Here is a 23,302-nt window from a genome sequence, read left to right as displayed (position 1 = left end):
CACTTTCAGTTTCTGCCTATGATTGGCTGGCCCCATTGCTTTGGGCCTGTGGCAGCACATCATGGTGGGACGTGGGGCAGAGCAGAACTGCTCATCTCATGGCCAGGAAGCAAAGGAGACAGAGAGGAAGGGGCTGGAGTCCCACAAACCCCTATGAGGGCACGACCCCAGTGACCTACGGTCCTCCCAGTAGTCCCTACCTCTTAAATGTTTCACCACCTCCTATGCTGCCAAGCTGGGGACCAACCTTTGGGGGACAGTCCAGATCCAAATGCTCACAGCCCTACTTCTTATATCTGTCCATCAATGTACGTCCAAATCTTTTTTTTTAATTGTTGATTGATCTTTATTTACTTATATGTGGTGCTGAAGATCGAACCCAGTGCCTCACACATGCTAAGCGCTCTACTACTGAGCCACAACCCCAGCCTACGTCCAAATCTCCAATTTCAAAGTTCTCCAGGGTTCTCTCAGTCAAATAATCTTTCTTCTTGCCCAAATTTTTCTCTAGAAACCCTGTATGCTATGCCTCCCTTTGCCTCTAGATCAATGAGCACTTCTCTGTCTAGTTTTCATCAGCTAATGACCCTTTCACCTTTCATATCTCATTGGGGTTTAGGTTTTGGTTTTGAAGTGGTGGGAATCAAACCCAGAGCCTCATGCATACTAGATAACCGCTCTGGCACTGAACCACATCCCCAGTTCCACAATGCTTTTTAACTTATTAGCAGTGATTACCGAGGAGTCTCAAGGCAGATGAAAATAAATAAATAAACAAGCAGATCAACTATTTTTAATGAAAAGTGTTTAGGCACAGTAAGATCTTTTTTGTAGAGGGTCAAAGTCATCTTAAGATTGCAGTTTAATAGAAGAGAAATACTTTGCAATAAGGTAAGAAAGACATATTCTATATGAAATTTTGTGCTAGTTATTATTCTGGCTTTCCCATCTGCTACTTGTATGATTCAGGACAAATTATTTGACCCCTCAGAGCCTCAGTTTCCTCTCTCTAAAGTGTGATTAATAAATAGCACCAGCATTATTGTCAAGAGCTTATGTAGTGTGTTCCATTTTTGCTTTGAATGAATAAGCTAAAAGATAGCAAGTAATGATAATTTTAATGAAGCCTGGTCTTCTTTGGTATAAAGAAAGTTCAAGAGAAAGTTGGGAACCATTTTACTTAATGACATCTTATTTACTAGAAGGGATCTATTGCAAAGAAAAGAGCATTTCCTTTTTCGTGGGTTTTAGACTATTGTCTGGTTAAGTCTTGTCTTTTATAACCTATCATTTCTTTCCCTTCTCAAGAATTTCTGTCTTTCTTCTTTCTGCTTCACAAGTCCTACTTGTTTGAAAAGAAGATAAATGAAGCATGTCAGCCATGGTCCCAGCAGGAAGCTGACTTCACTTCATCTAGTTCCAAAGAAGGGACTTTAGTAAGGAACTTCCTTCAGAGGTGTGGATAGGGAACAAACAAAGGCTATTGAGATACTCAGAGCCTAGCAATAGAAGCAGGATATTACCACATCAAGAGCAAAAGAGAGGAGGGGCCCAGCACCACAAAAAAAAAAAAAAAAAAAAAAAAAAAAAATTGTGGAGGAGCCATCCAGCAGAATCTACTGTGGGGGGATGCAGCTATGATCAGAGACTTAACAAAAAAGAGAGTAAGATAGGACAAAATAACCCAATAGAAAGCCACCTTCTGATCTCCTATTAGGGCTTCCCATTGGCTACTGGAAGTCATTTGTCAAGGGAACCTGGGAGATGTAGTACACAACAGCCAGACTCCCAGGGACCCCCAGCAGCACCCAGAAAACATCCCACTGGGCAAAAGAAAAATGAGCAGTAAAATTCTATTATGTTGCAAAACTTGGGCAGGGGGCAGGTGAAATCAAGATGTGTGAAAAGTTTAAACATTCTCAAAGGTATAAAGTGACTGAAATAGAAAGCCTAAAGACATCTTGTGAAAAAAAAAATTATGCTTATCATATGTAGAAATAGATGGGAATGGAAATGTAAGCATTTCCAACTATAAAAAATAAGATTATTTCATATGATATACTTCATGCCTTCAGGTAACTCCTAATTTATCACCTCAGTGATACAACCAATTGCCATTGGGCAGGAAAAAATAAAAAGCAGGAGCAAAACAGCTCTGAACTAGTGGAACTGACCAGGCTTAGGCACCAAGCAACTGCTTGCAATGTGTGCATGAGTACAATTCCAGGAAACATCCCAGCCCTGTCATGGATGTCTCTAAGGACTTATTTAAAAATTCAGATGCCAGGGATTTATTCAGTGTATGCTGAGAAATCCACTGTGCCTTCAGTTTTAATTTCTAGATGACACTTAGTTTAACATATCCTGGAAGTGAGACAATTTACTCTTTGCATTTACTTAAAGCCTAATTGGATATGAGGATGCTTTCTCCTTTGTTGATGTAAAAGACTTATTATAGTATTTTATCCAAAAAGATATCCCACTTTACGAAGCTGTGGCTGACATTTTGGTGCTTTGTATCCAGTGTCAATGTCTATTAAGTAGTGTATATATGGCTTCTTTTACCAGAAATCAATAGATGGGATTCAGAGGGTTGTGAAAATCCTGAAGTAGACTGTAAACTGTTTGGCATGCATGCGCTGTTATGAGAAAAAGATCTACTCTTCCCATAACTATCCAAAAGCTGTGCCTTCATCTGCCTCTAAATCAATTAGCACTCCTCTACCTAGTTTTCATCCATGGATGGCCTTTCTACCTTTTATTTCCTCATTTCATTTATTAGCTATCATTACAGAAAAGTCTCAAGGGAGAAAAGATAAACAAGTGTGATGAACAGTTTCTAATGTTAAGAACCGTGGTTGAATATAAATATACCAAAAGGAATACACAGGTGAAGGATGAAAGAACTGATAAAAGTTTTTTTAAAACATAAAATGAAATGTAAAAAAAAAAAAAAAATGCCCTCCCTGACAGATCTGAGGGCTAGCCTTAGGGTGCTTTGGGTGAGAAAGTTTGGGGTATAAGAAAAGATAAAGCTAGATTATATTTTTCTAGAATACAATGACTTGTCCCCAAATAGGATGATCTCGTGATCCTAGATTATGACCCATCCTCTTATTGGGAGCTTCATCCTAATTATTCACCATTTTTATATGATTGTAGGACCATACTCTTCAGTCTACCAAGATGATCACAGGTGGTCTTTTTAAAAATTTGTTCTAATTAGTTATACATGACAGTAGAATGCACTTTGTACATGATGTGGAATCACACTGGTCATATAGTCATATATACACATAGGATAATAATGTCTGATTCATTCTATTATCCTTCCATGCTATACCCCCTCCCCTACCTTCACTCCCCTCTGTCTAGTCCAAAATACCTCTATCCCCCTGCCCCTATAATGAATTAGCATCCACATATCAGAGAAAATATTTGACCTTTGGTTCTTTGGGATTGACTTATTTCACTTAGCATAATATTCTCCAGTTCCATCTGGCAAATGCCATCATTTCATCCTTATTTAAGACTGAGTAATATTTCATTGTGTATATGTATCACATTTTCTTTATCCATTCGTCTGTTGAAGGACACCTAGGTTGATTCCATAGTTTAGCTATTGTGAGTTGAACTGCTATAGACATTGATGTGGTTTTGTCACTGTAGTATGCTGATTTTAAGTCCTTTGGGTATAAACCAAGGAGTTGGATAACTGGGTCAAATGTTGGTTCCATTCCAAGTTTTCTGAGGATTCACCATACTGCTTTCCATAGCAGTTGCACCAATTTGCAGTCCCACCAGCAATGTATGAGTGTACATCCCCACCTCATCCCTGATGACATTTATTGTTGCTTGTATTCTTGAAAATTGTCACAATCAGTCTTATTGATAGTTGATAAGGCATCCTAAGTGCATTGATATGAAGTAATCATTTCCTGATTTGGCAAGTATTGGATAGACATGGAGTAAGACAGGAGTATCAAACACAAATGCCTATTAGAAGGGACAGGCATGGTGGAGCACACCTGTAATCCCAGCTACTTGGGAGGCTGAGGCAGGAGGATCACAAGTGCAAGGCCAGCCCGGGCAATGTAGTAAGACCCTTTCTCAAAATAAAAAAAAAAACAAAAGAACGGACTGGGATGTAGTTCAGTGATATAGCACTTGACCCTGGGTTCAACATCCAATACTGAAAAAGAAAAAAGAAGAAGAAAATACCCCCAAAATTACTGGAAACCAATGCCCACATGATGCAGGCAAGTAGTATTTAACCAAAAAAATCATGCTCTATCTGAAGGGGGCAGCCTTTGCTCTACTCTACATTTTGGATTAAAAAAAAAAAATTACAATTTGTAGAAGTTGGCAACTAATTCAAAACATTTTAAAACACTATGTGAGATGAACATATGTTTTGAGGGTGTATTTGGCCCAAGGGATGCCGGTTTGGGTCTCTGTGTAAAGTAGTTGTTCCCAAGCCTGGCTGCAGATCAGAATCATCTGTGGAGCTTAAAAAACACAGATGCCCAGTCCCCTCTAGACTTGCTGAATCAAATCTCTGAGTGTGATGCCAATGCGCAGCCAGGTTTGAGAGTCATAAAACCGAAGAACTGGTTGATGAAATAGCATTTACCATCCATAAAACTACAAAACTCAAAACATGATCACAGTGAGGGAAGTCAGAAGATGAAGGGACAAAGTGCCCCCAGGAAGAGCAACTATGGTGAAAATAACGGAACACCTTTATGCACATCCTCTCACACTTCAAATTCTGGTTTTCTGATCCTTTTGCAGAGCTGCACTGTCTAATATGGTGGCCATGAGCCCCATGTGGTTACTTAAATTTAAATAAAAATTAAAAGTTAGGGCTGTGTATATAGTTCTGTGGTACAGCACTTGCCTCATATGTGAAAGACCCTGGGTTTGATCCTTTGCATTGAAAAAATTTTTCAATTTTTTCAGGTCCTGAGTTGCAGGAGCTACATTTTAAGTTCTAAGTCACCCCATGTGGCTGGTGACTCCCATATGGGACAATGTGGATATAAAGCATATCCAGCTTGTTTAGAGAATATATGTGAAAATCAAGAGAACTTTGTAGACCTTTCAAGCCATTCATGTGGGATTCTGCTCTTTCAAAGGACTGGTCATTTCTGATACAACATAGAACACTTTTAAATTGGCCACCTGGGCTTAGGTCATTAAAAAGAGAGATGCTTACCTGAAGACAGATTAATTAGTAAGACATGAAGGTTTTTTTTTTTTTTTTTCTTTTTTAAGAGAAAAAGTATCTGTGCAATTAATTATTGGACAAATGTTTATCCTGTACTTTCTAAATGCCAAGCACTCTGTTCTTTGTGCTTTAAATTATTCGTGGAATCAAGTAAGATTTAAACATTGGCTTAGGTAGCTTCCAAGAGTTATCTTCCAAGGTATGTTGAAAACCTTTTATTTTCAGTCTACATTTCCCTTTTAATCATATGGAATTTCCCTTAATACAACAGCTACTATCAGGCCAAGACATGTGATTTGGTATATGTTATGTAGCTTAATGGTTAAAGGGAAGAAAAGAGGGCAGCAGTGGCTTACAGCAAAGTTTTCTCTTTGCCAAGAAGTGTAGCTTGAGGGCTGGGAATGTAGCTCAATGGTAGAGCAGTTGCCTGGCATGCGTGAGGCCCTGGGTTCAATCTCTGGTACTGGGAAGAAAAAAAGTATAGCTTGCCTGGTGAGTTCTGATCATCCATAACTAGTTGTAGAACATAACTCTCTACCTAGTGGGAACCATCTAACACCAGCCAGAGCAGCGTTCTACGTAGTCGCTCACCCCGTCAATAGTACAGCCTACTCTCAGCCAAAATGCACTCAGTGGGATTAAACAATCAGAAAAGAGAAAAGACAGGAAGAACCCTGTTGTTAAGGGCTTTGGACCTGGAGGTTAAGTGTAAACTTAAATTTGTACAAAAAGCCCGACTCTGGGGAAGCAGAATATACTAGATTTAAAAAAGCAGAATTTCAGGTACCAGAAAAAATTATTTTGGAGAAAACATTGTTAAATAATGTTAAAAAATATTTTATAAACACATTTTTGGAGATTCTGATGAAGGTAAGACCATACTGAGTGATAAATAGTTGTAGGACATGGGGTGAGAATATAGGGGACAGTGCAGGAGTGGAAAGGTTGGTGCCTGGAAGTCTCTTCTCCAGTCATGAACACTTAATGAATTCTTCAGGGGCATATGGATTAAATTTTAAAACGGCCCAACAAGTTAACATATTTTTTGTCTGTATTATAAATCTGATGGGGTATTTTATAGTCTCCATGTGACTCTTAGGATAATAATAAAGACTGGGGCTGCTTCTAGAATGTAGTAAATACTTGAGTCTTTAATTTTATTTGTCTTTGATAGGGTTAAGGAGTCATTACTAAGGGACTTAATTCTGGGAATCTTGCTGATAGTCTCCTTTTATATTGGAAAGTGTGGTTATCTGATCTTATCTGATAGTATGAGCTATCTCCTTTAAAGAAATGTTGGCCAGGCCTATTGGCTCACTATCATCAATGAATGTGTTACACTGAATAATTGTACATAGTGACTTGAGTCTCTCCCCTCCCTCTCCCTCTCTCCCTCTCTGAACTGGGGATTGAATCTAGGGTACTTTACCACTGAGCCACATCCCTAGCCCTTTTTATTTTGTTTATTTTCAGACAGGATCTAGTTAGTTGCTTAGGAGCTCACTAAATTGCCCAGGCTGGCCTCGAACTTATGATCCTCCTGCCTCAGCCTCCAAGTCATTGGGATTATAGGCTGTGAACACAGCCCCCAGCTTAAGTCTCTCTTTTATACACACACACACACACACACACACACACACACACACACACATCTATCTATATCTACAACTTATTTGACATACCAGATTCTGATGGGAGCAAGAGATCAATAGATGTAGACTTTGCTCTTGAAGAACCCATATTCTCAAAGGGGAATCCTGTGTGTGAATAATAATTACAAGGAGGCACAGATTAAGGGAGGACATCAGTACAGACAGGTGGAGATTATGCAGAATAAGTTCTCTGTGTTGACTTTACAACAAAGATAAAGAACAAGGATAAAGAGTATGGGTGGGTGGTTAAATCCAAGGCAGCACTATTGTGTTTTAACCTCGGTCATCATCCCGTGTTGAAACGAACTTCCTACCCCAAGACTAAAACAAGTTGAAGAAAGAATCTGAAATGAAGCCAGAAAAGAACTAGCGAATGGAAAGTAGATTCTCACAACCCAGAACTGCCTAGGATAAAACACCTGAAGAGTGAGTGATGATTTTGTGCGGGTGAGAAAGGGCCATCCTGGGCAGTGGGGAAGAGGATGCGGCAAAGAAGGACCTGGGCTCAATGTCAGGAACAAGGTCAGGGCTTGTCTCTCACAATGACAGGTGCAGAGCTGGTTGGTGAATTGTGAGAAATGATGTGGAAGAGCCCAAAATGCAGCAAGATTCATTAAAGAAATGGAGAAAATAGAAGCCCAGAGCAATGGTGCATGCCTGAAATTCCAGCTTCTGGGGAGACTGAGGCAGGAGGATCATAAGCTCAAGGCCAGCCTCTGCAACTTAGTAAGACCCTGCCTCAAAAAATTGCTAATCAACTAAATTAAATAATGGGCTGGAATGTAGCTCAGTGGTAAAGTCCCCCTGGGCTCAATACCCAATACACACACTCCCACCTAAAGAAAAAAAAAAAAAAAAAAGGAGGAAGAGAAATAGAAGCAAAACCCTGCATTTTGGCTAAATTGCTTAGGGACATTTATGACAGGTAGACCTGGTCACAGGCAAACAGTGATCTTTGTATCAATACTGCTAAAAAGCCGTGATATTGCTAGTAATTGCAAAATACCATATGGGTAGGGTAATAAGCTTAAATAAATCTTTAATATCTGAAAATGTCCCAGACCCTCTGGTTGTTTGTTCTCAAGTGGAAAGCAAGAACTCTCGCTGAGAACTGTTTATTCCCTGTGTGTTCTTGTCCCCACTACAGTTCATTGGCTTTATCATTTTGTCTAAGATGAAGAGTTCTCCAAGGTAGAACTTGTCCTTCTGGTGTAGTACTAATCTTTTAATATCCCAGACTACTCAAGGCGTGTGAATCCTTTCATCCATTTTACTGCCAGTATTCAACCAGCATGCCCTGGCACTTCACTTAAGCAGGGTGAGTTTTGATTTGCGGGTGTACTACTTGGGTCACTTGTGGAATATTTTAAATGCTAATCCTGCTGTATTGAGAATAGGTTGGGATGTACATAAAGTGGAAGAATAAAATAAGGCAACTGATTTTAACAGACACACTCAAATTTGTGCTTTCAAGTTGATAAACTTTAAAATAGTCTTCTTCGATGACTATTCTAAAAACAACTTTTAAATGTTTTCCTTCAAATGTTTCTGGGGAAAAAAAGATCTATTTGAATATATAAGTTATGACCTGATTGTTAAGAAATAATCTGGAGCCTGGCACAGTGGTGCACACCTGTACTCCCAGGAGCTCAGCAGGTTAAGACAGGAGGATGGAGAGTTCAAAGCCAGCCTTGGCAACTTAGAGAGGCCCTAAGCAACTTGGTGAGACCCTGTCTCTAAATAAAATATAAAAAGGGCTGGGGATGCAGTTCAGTGGTTAAGTGCTCCTGGCTTCAATCCTGCTACCAAAAAAAGAAAAAGAAAAATCATCTGGAGTATTTCAAGGTATTATGCCAGGTCTTATAAGACCATGGTCAGATAATGTTAGAAAATGCAAACACCTTTCTTTCAAGCTGTACCTCCTCTCCCTAGAGATGGAAAACAGGTCACATATGGTGACAATATTAAGGTGCACCTAAATATAAGTGCCAAATTATAACAAAATAAACCCCTGGAAGAGCTGAAAGCATGTAATTTTATAGTTTTGTGCTGGGGCAGAACTGTTTGGGGCTGATGAGAAAAACCTAAGAAGCTGCCCTCATTTTCTCTATAAGTTCAGCTCTCTGCTAGGTCAGGTGAAATGTACCAAGAGTGTCTGAACTCATCTTTCTGGGAAAGCAAGCATGGACCCCATCAAGTGAGGGGTGAGGAAAAATATTTAAAACTCTGGTAATGAAGGCTCCCTGACCTGTCTGCCCTTGGTATTTGCCTTTGTGGAAAATGCTATGAAAAGTGCTTGTCCCTGAACCAGACACATATTAAATGACAGGCTCTATTCACTTGATGGATTTAGATCTGTGCAAAACCATGTGTAGCCATACAGCACACACAGCTTTCCAACAACACTGCTCTACATACTATCTCACTATGGGACCCAGGTATTCTTTCCCCTATTTTAGATGACAAACCTTTATGATACATGGGAGTGAAGGAATTTTACTCATGGTCACACATTCAGGGCAGAACCGAGGTCAGACCCAGGCCCCTGCCTCTCAGTAGTTCTACACCATTCACAGTAATGAGTCTGGCTTCGTGGACAGAAAAGTTTAACGTCAGGGCCCATCAGGTAACGTGGCTGGTTCTGTACTCAATCTGTGGCTACCCTGGCAGCCAATTTGAACTATCCTGGGGAACGAAAGTGTCCCACTTGGCTTTTGGGACTATTACCTGTCCTCTTGCAGAATCAGAATTTAGGGCCCTCTTGGCATACCCAAGTTCCTAGCAAAGCGTGTGGCACATAGAAAGCACCCTGTAGACATTTGCTAAAATGCTACCAGGGCAGAAAGGAGACAGCTGGCCTAGCTTCTGGGCCACCAGGATTGTAGTCCTCAGCTGTTACCACTACGGCTAGACCTGCCTTCTGCCAGCTCAAGAGACTGGAAAAATTCTTAGACTTGCAGGAAGGAGAATAGTTTTTCTCATTGGCCCAGTGAGAGTAATTTTGACTGGTCTGATTGCTGCACAAGTACTACCAGTCATGTGGGAAACGAAAGGCATCCACGGTGTGAATTTTCTCTCATTTGAAAATTTGTTTTGTCAGTCGCAAGGGTCTGACCGTAAAGGTGAGATGAGAGAGGGAGGCCCTGCCAGGTAGTTACTTGATTTACAGCAGACTACCTGCATGGTTGGGCCTGGGAATTAGCCTCACCCTCACGGAAAAGCCCACCTGGAAGCTGGGGTGGTGTCTGTATCACCCACTCCACTCACTGGACTCATCAAAGCATGTCACATGAGGGAGAGTGCACTGCAGTTGGAGGATTCTCCATCCCACCTCACCTCAGACTTCCCTTGTAACTTGCTGCTTTGCATTGCTACCTCGTTGCTGGACTACTACTTGCTAAGCCATCTTAATAAAATAGGCCCACAACAATCACCCAGCTTTACCCTGTGTAAACAAAAAATTGCTCTGGAAGAAAAACTGAAACAGGCTAATTTCCAAGTTGCAAGGAGTGCTTTGACAGTTTTTCTCTAACTGCAAGAGGGGACCCCCCACACCCATCTTTTATGTAGCATAGATAACTTCTATAAATTTTTTAGCTATGGAGGCATAACCATTTGTATCTTTAAACTGCAACAATTCTTAGCATACTAGTGGCATACAATGATTGACTTGAGTATTCCACCATAGGTCACTCTTTGCCTTTTTTTTTTTTAATCCCCTGTGGAATGCTTTCTCTGAATCCCATGAAAAGTGTTTGGAAGGACTGTTAGAAAATGGTCAGGTAGAGGAGGAAGGAGAAATTGTGCTTTTTTCTTTTTCATTTCTCACTATGCTCATCCTAATTTCTAGGTCAGTAGATTTCCTTCAGGGAGTTTGATTTTTAATTAATAGAAAAAGCAAAAGCCTTGCCCAAGGTCCCTGGTGCATGTATGATCCACTGTGGGAAGATCCCCTGAAAATCAATGTCAATTGAACACTATAAGGCACCAGGCCACAAGAATACTGCAACAAAACCCAGTTCTTTGTTCCACCAGCAACCCCTGCCTGGTGATGTGGGCAGGCCAGAGGTGGCTTCAGTGCAACTTTAACCCAGCAGCTGTTCTTTTTTACTTTTCTACCAGAGGTTTTTTTTCCTGGAAAAACCGGGAAGTATTTGCAACTGTTTGTGTTTTACACCTTGGCCTTGGTGGAGAGTCGTGGGAAGATTTCTTGGGATAGCATGCTGTTCACAGACATGGGCTGGCCAGAAAGTTGCACTTACCTTTGTGTACCACAGGAGAGAAACACTCAGGGGCTCCCAACCCCAGTGAGGAGTGTGGAATACCCTCTCCCTTTCCAGCAGTGAGAACAGAGCATCAGGCAGAACCCCTTGTGATCCCTCAGCCAATCAGGGGCCATGAATAGCTGGCAACAGGCACCTTGTTTGGAGCCTGGAAGGTCTGTGTGGCTCTTTGTTTTTAGGGAGCCCCTGAGGAGTAGCCCACATCTAGCAGAATTCCTCAGGGGCTCTGGGTTCACAAAAAAAAAAAAAAAAAAAAAAAAGGAACTCCGTTTCATGTCCAGGGTTTGTAGCTTTGGTTTAGTGAACCACCTGACCTGGCCTACCCTTTATCTCTGGGCCATCTCCCTCTGGACCATCTGCCTACAGAACTTTCTTTCCCACTTCTCTACCCCGTGGCTCCCCTCACCTGCCCCCTCTGTGCAGAGGCAACCTAGCTCCTTTTACGTAATTTCCCTCCTACCTTGGCTGTCACTTCTCCTCCCAGACTTTCACACTCTGAGCTGACTCTAGCCTTACCTCTCTCTGGCCACTGTTTGCTCTCTTCTGTTTCCAATGGCAGCACAGTTGCTCTCCCTTCTACTCTGACGCCCCTATCTTTCTTCATACGCGGTTCAGTACAGAGGGACTTGGCTATGCTCACCTAACACTGCTGCTAGGTGGGTAGCAAAGCATCTTAGCCAAAGCCAGGCAATGGAAGCTGCCCATGACTTCAGCCCAGGAATGACAAAATCAGGATATCCCGATTTCTAGTGTTAGCTAGTCCTGGAAAGATAGAGGCTCACACTGGACTTATCCTTTCCAGACACTTCCTCTCAGGCTGGCCCCTGGGAAGCTGCAGGTGGGGCTGGGCGTGGATAGGTGTGGTGATAGCAGACTGAACCTTTCTTCCCTTTGGTAGAGAGAGGTGGCTAATCATGCACAGAGGGAAGGGAAACATTTCCCTGGAACTGGAGATCAAAGTAATCACAGACCCTGTGTCAGGGAGGCTGAAAAGTCAATATAGATAGGACAGAAAGCCTGATTGGAGTGATTGGGAAAAAGAGGGCTTCACACAGGCTATGCAGGAAGGTAAAGTGGAGAAGGAAGTGCATCCTGAACTTGGTCCTCCAAGAGGCAGACTTGGAGATTGACACATAGTGAGTTGGTCAGGAAATGTTGCTGCAGTCAGCTGTGGAAGAAGGGGATGGAATTTATGCCCCACACAACAGTGATCCACATATGTCAAACAAATCCTTCTCAATTCCAGGAATCAAATAGACCACGACACAATAATTCTGGGTGACTTTAACACACTGCTCTCACCACTGGATAGATCTTCCAAACAAAAACTGAACAAAGAAACCATAGAACTCAATGACACAATCAATAACTTAGACTTAACAGACATATATAAAATATTCCATCCATCAACAAGCAAATATACTTTCTTCTCAGCAGCTCATGGATCCTTCTCTAAAATAGACCATATGTTATGCCACAAAGCAGCCCTTAGTAAATACAAATAAAGATGCTACCTTGTATTCTATCAGATCATAATGGAATGAAATTAGAAATCAATGATAAAATAAAAAACAGAAACTACTCCAACATCTGGAGACTAAATAATATGCTATTGAATGGAGCATGGATAACGGAAGACATCAGGGAGGAGATAAAAAAAAAATTCTTAGAGGTAAATGAGAATGATGATACAACATATTAAAATCTCTGGGACACTACGAAAGCAGTACTAAGAGGAAAATTCATTGCATGGAGCGCATTCAAAAAAAAGAATAAAAACTCAACAACTAAATAACCTAACATAACATCTCAAAGTCCTAGAAAAAGAAGAGAACAACACCAAAAGTAGAAGACAGGAAATAATTAAAATCAGAGCCAAAATCAATAAAATTGAAACAAAAGAAATAATTCAAAAAATTGACAAAACAAAAAGTTGATTCTTTGAAAAAGTAAACAAAATAGATAAACCTTTAGCCACACTAATGAAGAGGAGAAAAAAAAAACTCAAATTACTAAAATTTATGAAATTAATCCCACCAGGATTTTAATCCTCATGGGTACAAAAGGATGGGACGAAATTTTTCTTGCCACCTTTAGAAAATGAACAGATTGAACCATAGGTTTTAAACTTTATAATACACTGATACAGGGAGCAACTCCCTACTGCCCAGGTCCCTTACATTGGCTTGGCCCCAACACCATTTCTCCAATTGTCCACACAACAGTTACTGGAAGATTGGCCATTTTCCAATTGTTTGAGGATCATTTGGGAACAAAGACAAATCTGAATGGACTCATACCATCCGGCTTTCAACTGCTGGATTGTGAGCACAGAGAATTCATCCCCGTTCTCTCCAAAGGAACCTCCCACCTCAGGTGTGATAAGGGCCAGGGCTGGACTGATAACTTATCATATTACATTTTAATAATTGTCCCATTGATATCATCTAAGATTCAGCTGAGTGAGGATCACTCTCTAAAGCAATGCTTGTTCCTGAATGTTAGAGAATGTTCTCTTACCGTGGCTTCTCTTGCCCTTGCAATCTCCTTAGTCTCTGTGTGTCATTTGTTACTGATAGTTTCCTATGTGAGAAGCTCCTGTTGATGTATAGTTCCTTTCTTCTGTTTTCCTAGCCTCTTCAAGTCTTACCTTTAAAAGTCACAGATCACCATTTTGAAAACTTGAAGCATTTTTTAAAAATATATTTTTAGTTGTAGATGAACACAGTACCTTTATTTTATTTATTTATTTTTATGTGGTGCTGAGGATCGAACCCGTGCCTTGCACATGTGAGGCAAGTGCTCTACCACTGAGCCACAACCACAGCCCCACTTGAAGTATTTTTGAGGTATTGGGTTGCTTAGGTTTGGTTTCTGAGGTAGGAGTCAGTGAGTTAGCTTAATGAATGTTATGTGAAGGTCAGCTGGGTCTTGGAGAGCTAAAGGGTGGATATTTCACAGATGCCATATAGACATGACTGATGAAGTTCATGGGCATACTCACTTCCATTCTTTTCCTTGTCTTTCACTTATTTATAGTTGTCCTCAACAAACTCATAGAGTGTGGAAGAAAAGAAGGCATTCAGGGCGTCTTGTCCTCACGAAGGGCATGAAACTCGTTTTGGATGACTGGAAGAAATTTGATCAGGTAACAGAACAAAGACCCACTTGAGGTCACCAGCACAGTGCAGTGGTCCAGAACCTGGGCTGGAGGGTCAGATTACTTAGTCCTGGTTCTTCCATAACTGAGGTTGGAACAGATCAATTATAGTCTAGCCATTTGAAATGGATTAAAATTTCAAGTAGGGCCAGGTGTGATGGTACATAACTATAATCCCAATGACTTGGGAGGTTGAGGCAAGAGAATTTCAAGTTCGAGACCAGCTTTAACAACTTATTGAGACCCTAAGCAACTTAGTGAGACTCTGTCTCAAAATAAAAAAAGAAAAAAGGGCTGAATGTGGCTCAGTTGTTAAGCACCATGGGTTCAATCCCCAGTACCAAAACAAAAATTAAATTTCAAGTAGAGAAGTTCTTTATTATAATTATTAGCCCATATTAATTGTATAAAATAATGGGTTTCATTATGACAATTTCATACAGGTAGGCAATAGATTTTATTGCATCCACCCTCCCTATTCCCCTTTCTTACTCTCCCACCTTCCCTTTTCATAATAATCCCTCTTCTATTTTAATGTTGTCTTCCCCACACACACTAGATTCCACATAGGAAAGAAAACATTCAATACTTGTCTTTCTGAGTCTGGTTTATTTTGCTTAACATGATGATCTCCAGTTTCATCCATTTTCCTGCAAATGACATGATTATGTTCTTCTTTACAGCTGAATGAAATTCCATTGTGTCCCTATACTACATTTTCCTTATCCATTCATCTGTTCATGGTTACCTAGGCTGATTCCACAGCTTCCTGTTGTGAATAGCGCCACAGTAAACCTGGGTTTGCAGGTGTCTCTTTTGTATGCTGATTTTATTTCCCTCAGTTATCTACCCAGGAGTGGTAGTTCTATTTATAGTTTATTGAGGAACCTCCATACTGTTTTCCATGGTGGTTGTACTAAGTTACAAACAACAGTATATAAAAAGTATATAGTATACTAACAGTATATAAAAAGGTTCCTTTTTCTCTGCATCCTTGCCAGCATTTATTATATTTTGTTTTCTTGATAATGACCATTCTAATTGGAATAAGACAGAATTTCAATATAGTTTTGGTCGGCATTTCCCTGATGGTCAAAGATGTTGACCATTTTTCCACATATTTATTGGCCATTTGTATTTCCTTTGAGAAGTATCTGTTCAGTTCATTTTCCCATTTATTTGTTCTTTAATTGTTAATTTTTTCTAGTTCTCTACATATCCTGAATATTGATTCTCTATTAGATGAATAGATGGCAAATATGTTCTCCCATTCAGTAGGCTGTCTCTTCACTCCATTGATTCTTTCCTTTGCTGTGCAGAAGCTTTTTAATTTGATGTAATCCCATTTGTCAATCCTTCCTATTATTCTTGAGTTTTTGGAATCCTATTCAGGAAATCATTGACTATATCTGTATCTTAATGTGTTTTCCTCTAGTTGTTTCAAAGTTTCAGGTCTTACATTATTAAGGTCTTTGATTCATTTTGAGTTGACTTTTGCACAGGGCAAGCGATCAGGATCTAGTTTTAATCTACAGGTGAATGTCTAGGTTTCCCAGCACCACTGGTTTGAAGAGGCTATCTTTCTCCAACATATGTTTTTGGTCCCTTTGTCAAGAATCAGATGGCTGTAGATACGTGGGCTTATTCATAGGTGCTTTATTCTATTCCAAAAGTAAGGTTATTTTTAATGAAAAGTGAAGCTACAGATTATGAAAATAAAATTTTATCTCATCCCAGTAGAACATAGGTTATATATAATTGCACCGTGTGCTCATTCTTAGAGTGAACAAAAATAAATATCATGTGGATTTTTTGGCATAATTTTTAAACTAAAATTATACAATAGCTGGGCACAGTTGGCACATGCCTCTAATCCCAGCCACTATGGAGACTGAGATGGGAGGATCACAAGTTCAAGTCCAACAACTTAGTAAGACATTGTCTCCAAATTTTAAAAAGCAAATGAATAAAGGACTGGGGAATGTAACAATGGTTGAGTGCACCTAGGTTTATTCCCTGGTTCAAAAAAAATTGTTATGTGATACCATGACATAATAGAATTTTTTTGGTAAACATATTTGAATTAAATTATTCATTTTTCCAAGAATCTCTCATAATTCTTTTTTTTTTTTTTTAACACTGGGGATTAAACCCAGGGATACTTTACCACTGAACTACCTCCCTAGTCCTTTTAACTTTTTATTTTGAGACAGTGTTTTGCCAAACTGCTGAGAGTCTAAGTTGCTAAAGCTGGCCTTGACCTTGTAATCCTCCTGCCTCTGAGTCTCTGGGATTACGGGAGGGCAGCACCATGCCCAACTAATCTTGCTCTTTTTAAACAATTCACTCTTGCAGGAACTAACTAATGTACAGGACTAGCATTAATCCCTTCTGAGGGCAGAGCCCCCAGTGATCTAATTACTAAGTCCCACCTCTGAAAAATTCCACCACCTCTTGATACCACCACATCAGAGACCAAGTTTCCCTTCCGGGGTACATTCAAAGCATATCCACACCATAGCAGTAGCTACCATTTGTGGCTCTCGTTACAATTCTATAGCAGAGCACTGCCGTAAGGACTTAATAATGAATTCTTAAGTCTATCTCATAGGATTATTGTGAGAATTAATGAAAATGTTACATAAAATGTTTAGCATAGTGCCTAACATTAAGTACTTAATGAAAATTGGCCATTACTATGGAGGTATAAAAGGACAGTCCCTCTTATGACCTCTTGCCTGTCCTCAGGGGAACTGAAGTGTTTCTAGTAAGAATATCAGGACTTCCTTAAGAGGGGGAGGGACGTCTGGAGACGCTGAGCAACATGCTCCTCAGACCTGGAGGCTTGCGTTTTGGTTGAGGGCCAGCAGAGAAAACCAAAACTTGCTTGTGGAAAGCTGGTGGGTCATTGATTTCCAATGGGAAATTGAAGAAGACAAGTGAGGACAGGGGAGAAACACAATAACGCAGGCTGTGGAACAGATGCCTGCGTCAGAGAACTTCTGTGTGCAACGGGGAACCAGAGTGGGTCTTCAGTTAGCAATATGGGTGTCTGGAAGGGAGGCATCTCCTCATTCCATGTCAGCCTGCAGGTTGGGCCACCTGGAGCTCCCCGCCCTTCTTTGGGCACAACTGACTAGCGTGCCGGGCTGAGTTCTTATCTAAGTCTGTGTATTGGAATGTACTATTCTCCCACTGTTAGCATCATCCCAGGTAATGTGCTCTTCCTGATGACAGCCAAGACAAAAGCCAAATTCCCTTCAAATAATAATTGGCAATGCCAGCAAAGCTTCCTAGATCTGTTTTTCACCCTAGAAATTATTTTGGCTATAGGCAAAAGATGATGAAAAAAATATGGAATTATCAACATTCCAGATGTGTCTATCTAACCATACAAGGATGATTGTTAAAATAACAATTTTACTTAATCATTGGTATAGTCTGTCACATAGGACACACTATTCAAAGTGCCCATTCTTGTAATAACTCATTTAATCTCCATATCAATCCTATGTGGTAGATACTATCATCCTATTTCATAGATAAGGAAACAGAGGCACAGAGAGGCTGAATTACTGCCCCAAAATCACACAGCTAGGTAGCAACAGAACCTGGGAATCCAACACAGGTAGTTCAGTTTCAGAGTCCACATTTTTTTGTTTGTTTTTTTAATATTTTTTAGTTGTAGATGGACACAATACCTTTATTTGATTTATTTATTTTTATGTGGTGCTGAGGATTGAACCCAGGGCCTCACATGTGCTAGGCAAGTGCTCTACCACTGAGCTACAAACCCAGCCCCAGAGTCCACATTCTTTTTTTTTTTGCGGTGCGGGGATTGAACCCAGGGCCTTGTGCTTGCAAGGTAGGCACTCTACCAACTGAGCTGTCTCCCCAGACCCAGAGTCCACATTCTTAACCTCAATTCATCATGCCTCTCTATGGGAGCAGCGTTCTGCCCAAAAGAGAAGATAAATCAACATTAATTTTGCATTTGAGGTATTTCAATTGAGGCTTTTGGAGATTTTTTCTCACTTTAACAGGTGATTGATCCCTTTTTTGAACCAATGATCAGAGCACCATTTCTCAAGGCGAAAATTGAGACATGAAATAAAATGATAGGTTATGAGTGATCTACTTAGAACCTTGGGCAGTCATTTTTAAGAAGGACAATTGATTCATTAAGAGGACAGAGGACCTTCCAGGCTGGCTGTCCCTTTGCTTTAAAGAGTGAGTTAGTTCAGCTGGATGGATTTGTCTCTCTCTAGTCCTTTGGCTGCCTGTGTTCTGCATGTTATCATTTGCTAAAGATATGACAATGTGCTCTTTGCTTGCATTTGCAGCTAGGAAACCTATGTGTGTTTCCTCACCTCCCCCAGGAATGCAGCCAGAGGAAGGAATGGCATCCAGGAGTCATCTGGGAATGCTTCCCGGACCTGCTCTAAATTGGGGCACAAAGCCATCTGAACATTCACAAGCTTCAGAGTTCACCTGGATTAGACTCACTGCAAAAGGCTTTATCACCAAGAATGATTTATCTGAATCCCAGCTGTCCTGCTTCTGGGGAGTGGTCCTCTGGGAGGGGAGTGACTGAGATCATAGCTCTCAGTTCAGTGGGTGAAGTTGAGCCAAGGTGCACCTCCGACTCTGCAGCTGCTGAGTTCTGGAAATAAGGCTACATCACTGACTTTGATTGCTTCCAGATGGCGTTGTCCACCTGAGAAATGGGAATAATAGCACCTAAGCTCATGTGACATCCACCAAGCTTGCAGACTTGCTTCGAGGTAGGAGAGAGATCTACAGAAGCATGTGAGAACCACTTGAAATAGTTTCATGATATTTATTTAGGCAATGGAATTGTATGAGTCAGGGTCCAATCAGAGAACAACAGCACACTCAAGTAGGAGTAATCGAGGAGAGTTTAATTGACAAAGACGTAGATAAGATAAGGGAAACCCAAAGGGATGGTGAAGCATGCCAAGCTAGCAAGAGCAGGGAGCTGTAACCACCCCAGGCCAGAATAAGCAAAAGGAAGGAACACCTATAGACAGAGGGCTCCAGGAGAAGAGCAGATTAGAAAAGGCCCCCAAGAAAGCCCAGGGAGAGTAGTAGTTATTGTCAACCTGCAGCACAGAGGAGGAGTCCAGGGATTAATGCTTTCCCCTGCTCTCCTGCCTCCAGTCTCCAGCCAGTGGTGACCATTGGTCACACCCACCCAGGAGGCAGAAGGCAAAGGAGCACAACAGGTCAACCTCTGAGGCCTAAGTAGAGTAGAAGAAGGTGGAAATAGAACAATCCAGCAGAGGAACCACATGGTTATATGATTCTAGGCTTCTGGGTACATTGGCTTTTTAAAGGTCTCATATTATGAAACACCAGATGTGCTTGTTAGCGACCACCACACAGAAGAAATCAATGCAAAAGCAACCCATGCTGCATACCTATGATGAGAATAAATTGCTTTTGAGATGTCCTCCTTTTTTTTTTTTTTTTGCCAAATCAATAAGTCCAGAATTAATTAAAGAGCACAACAATAAAATATAAATGTTATCTAACTCTTGCTAGTACCAGGCAATGAACTAAATGGTGTGTGTATATTGCCTCCCATTATCCTCACCAAGCCCTATGATATTATTGCTAATCACCCATTTATTCAACAAATATTTTCTGAGTAGCTATCATGTGCCAGATACCACGTCAGGTCCTGAAGATTACTTCTCTAAACCAGATAAATGAAAATTTTCTCTCAGGAAGCTTGCACTCTATCTAAAAAAGCAAATATTAAACATAATTTCACATAGAATTAAGAGCAGTAGAGATAAGAATTTTAAAATAAAAGTACAAATGACGTCATGGAACAGGGAACCTAACCAAATCTGGGGAAAGAGAAGGAAGTGAGGTTTAAGCAGAGTCTTGACCAACAAGTAGAAACTGAATGAAGGACAAGTTGAGTGGGAAAAAGAAGCTCCCCTGCAAAGGAATCAAAAATCCCAGATTCTATGGAATGCAGGAGTATGGTGCACTGGAATAGTGAAAGGCAGACAGCACTGCTTGTGAGAAAGGGACAGGAGCACAGGTGGAGGGTGGAGTGACAGACAAGGGCCAATCATATGGGGCCAAGGAGGCTGGACTAAAGACAATGCATGTTATCCCAAGCATGAAATTTATCCTTTGAAGGGTTCCAAACATGGTGATAAAGCATTTTTAAAAGATGACCAGCTATACTGTTATGGAGAATGCATCCGAGAACAGAGCATGAAGCTCTGGTGCAGAGAGCACTTGGAAGATTCTTGCACTAGTGTAGATCAAGGGTTGGATGGACAAAATTGACCTGCAAAAGAGAGGTAGTAAATATTTTCAGTCATGTGGGGCATATATTCTCTGTCACAACTACTCAACTCTACCTTTGCAATAAAAGCAGCTATAGACAATCCATAAATGAATGAGCATATCTATGTTCCAAGAAAACTTGTTTGCCACCCTCTGGTGTAGACAAAAGATGAGGACTTGGACCAGAGCGGTCAACCCTACCATCACTTTAGAAAAAACCGATAGGATATATTTTTAGGTTTGAGAGGCGAGAGACACTGGAGTTTTAGTTTGGAGAGTTAGGAGTATTCGGGTTCTATTTACTAGGACAGCTAAAGACAGAGAAATTTTGAGAAAGAAATCATGAATTCAGTTTGTACTTCAGTAGTTTGAGGCTACTAGGGATATCTAATTGGAGAGATGCCCCCTTCAGGAAGGAAGGGAAAGGTGGGTCTGATTCAGGAAAGACCTATCAACCTGAAGGTAGGAAGTTCAAGGAGCTCCTATTTCAAAACTTTTATGTGAAAATTAAAAAACCAAGTCATAGCTGTCAGATATTTGAATATGGTGGAAATACCTATTGCATAAATGGAAGAGTGGGTTGACCAGAGAAATAGGTACTGGCACTGTCATAAGCCACTTGATATGGGCAACCAGGAATTCACCATCTACCCAGATTTCTACTATTTTCCATCAGTGCTTTAGCTGACAGATTGAGTCTTCAGTTCACTGAAGAGAGCTGCAAGGGAAGCTGTATCTTCAGTGGAGCATGAAAATCTGGAGGTGGGGAGGAATGTTCAGAGAAGCAGCTGAGGAAATGGGGATACCTGTTAGTTATGGAGCGGTATGCTCCTTGGCACCGTGGTCAGGAAGCAATATGGAGAGGAAACTGCATCAGAGTCGAGACAGGATATTACGAGGATGAGCTCGTGGTAAATGGTGGTTAACCAAAGGCTTACGTGAGCACGGACTGGTGAAAAAGTGAAGAGCTATCATTCAAATATCCATGTCTGTCAGGCTTCTGAGCTCTCACACCTCCCTGAATTCAATTGACGTGTAGAAAATAGAAAGCATGGATGTGCTAGCCCAGCCTCTGGTAATCATCTGTGAAGTGTTGACAGTTGTGCTCACGGTGTGTGGTCATCTATGAAGGAACAGAGGAAAGCATGGAGGAGACAGGCAGGGCAGGGCAGGGCAGGACAGGGTGGGGCACCAAAGCATTGCATCATGGAGTTTGATGTCTGAACCCAGCTTGCCCATGGTCACCCCAGTAGTTGTTGGCAAAGCCTAGACTGGTTTTCAACACTTATGGGTTTTTTTTGTTTTGTTTTGTTTTTTTTGTATTGAAGATTGAACCCACGGGCACTTTGCCACTGAACTCCATCCTGGGTCCATTTTAATTTTTTTATTTTGAGGCCAGGTCTTGCTAAGGTTGCTGAGCCTGGCCTCGTACTTGTGAACCTCCTGCCGCCCAAATCACTGGGGTTAGAAGCATACTTGTGCTGTGCATCCCCCTGCTGATTAGCATCCAAACCTTCCAGGGTGTCTTCTGCATTTCTGTGTTCCTTCAGAAAAAATGGGACTGGTACAAGGGAGAGGTAAGAGAGTCATCAATGGCAGAAATTTTAAGGAGGCACTCACTCCTGATGTTGTGTATCCATTCACAGGGCTGTGTCTGCTCCTATGAGTAGGTGCCTCCTTAACCATTGTGCTCTAGCACCTCTGTTGCCTTCCCCTAGTTCTGACCCAGTGGAGAACTGTAATATGCAGTGGTATTGATGGGACCATTCACTCTGATTTTGGGTAAAGTTTTGCCAGTTAACAATTCTGGGGTGAGGGGATTGGTTAGGGAATAGCTTATGAGCCCTTGTGAGAAAAAAAAATATTTAAGCATCTACGATAAAGAAAGTTTGGAAAACTTTGCTACATGACATTCTGCATTATCACATATTCTGTGAATTCTTTTGATCTCTAAAAGCACTTTTTTGCAGATTCATGCTGGAGATACAATATTGATAAGTTCCATGACATTCTGACTGATAGCGGGCATTTCAAAAGACTTTAATAAGAAAAACAACATTCTTTGAGGAGCATTTGGAATTTATCATAAGGAATTAATTTATAAGTCTGCTGCCTTCATTGAAGAATATTTCCTCTCCTAGGGCATGAAACAGATATGTGTGCACCCTTCAATGACAGGGAACATGAATGACCTCAGTCCTTGATGTCAGTCTCCATCTTCAGATTCCACAGCCCTGAGACTCAGTGTCTCGATTGTGAAATCAGGTGTTATATATTATGCAGTATTAGAATTAGCATTGCCAATTTGATGGGCAAAAGAGAGGTCACTGGACTATCTTCACTGCCTTTCTGAAGTATATGCTGTGTCCCCAACAAGAGTGCTTCCTAGGTAAGTCACAGAACTGCACTAGGCAAGTTGATTCCTAAGGTGTCTCCTTCAGGCTGTATAATCCCGTGATTGTTATGTTGTGTTTGACTTTCATTCTTTTGTTTCTTTCCTCTTTATTTCCAGGTGGTCTGATTATCCAGATTATACTGGCAAATTATTTACTTAAAGTAGTTATTTGCTTTATCGATAAGTACATAATAAGGGGAAAAGATGATTTATTTCTCCCAGAATTCTTGAAAAATTTAACAAATAGAGGAA

Source organism: Sciurus vulgaris (genome assembly GCF_902686455.1).
Source record: "Sciurus vulgaris genome assembly, chromosome: 6".
Classification (NCBI taxonomy): domain Eukaryota; kingdom Metazoa; phylum Chordata; class Mammalia; order Rodentia; family Sciuridae; genus Sciurus; species Sciurus vulgaris.
Note: the sequence above shows the minus strand (reverse complement) of the source record.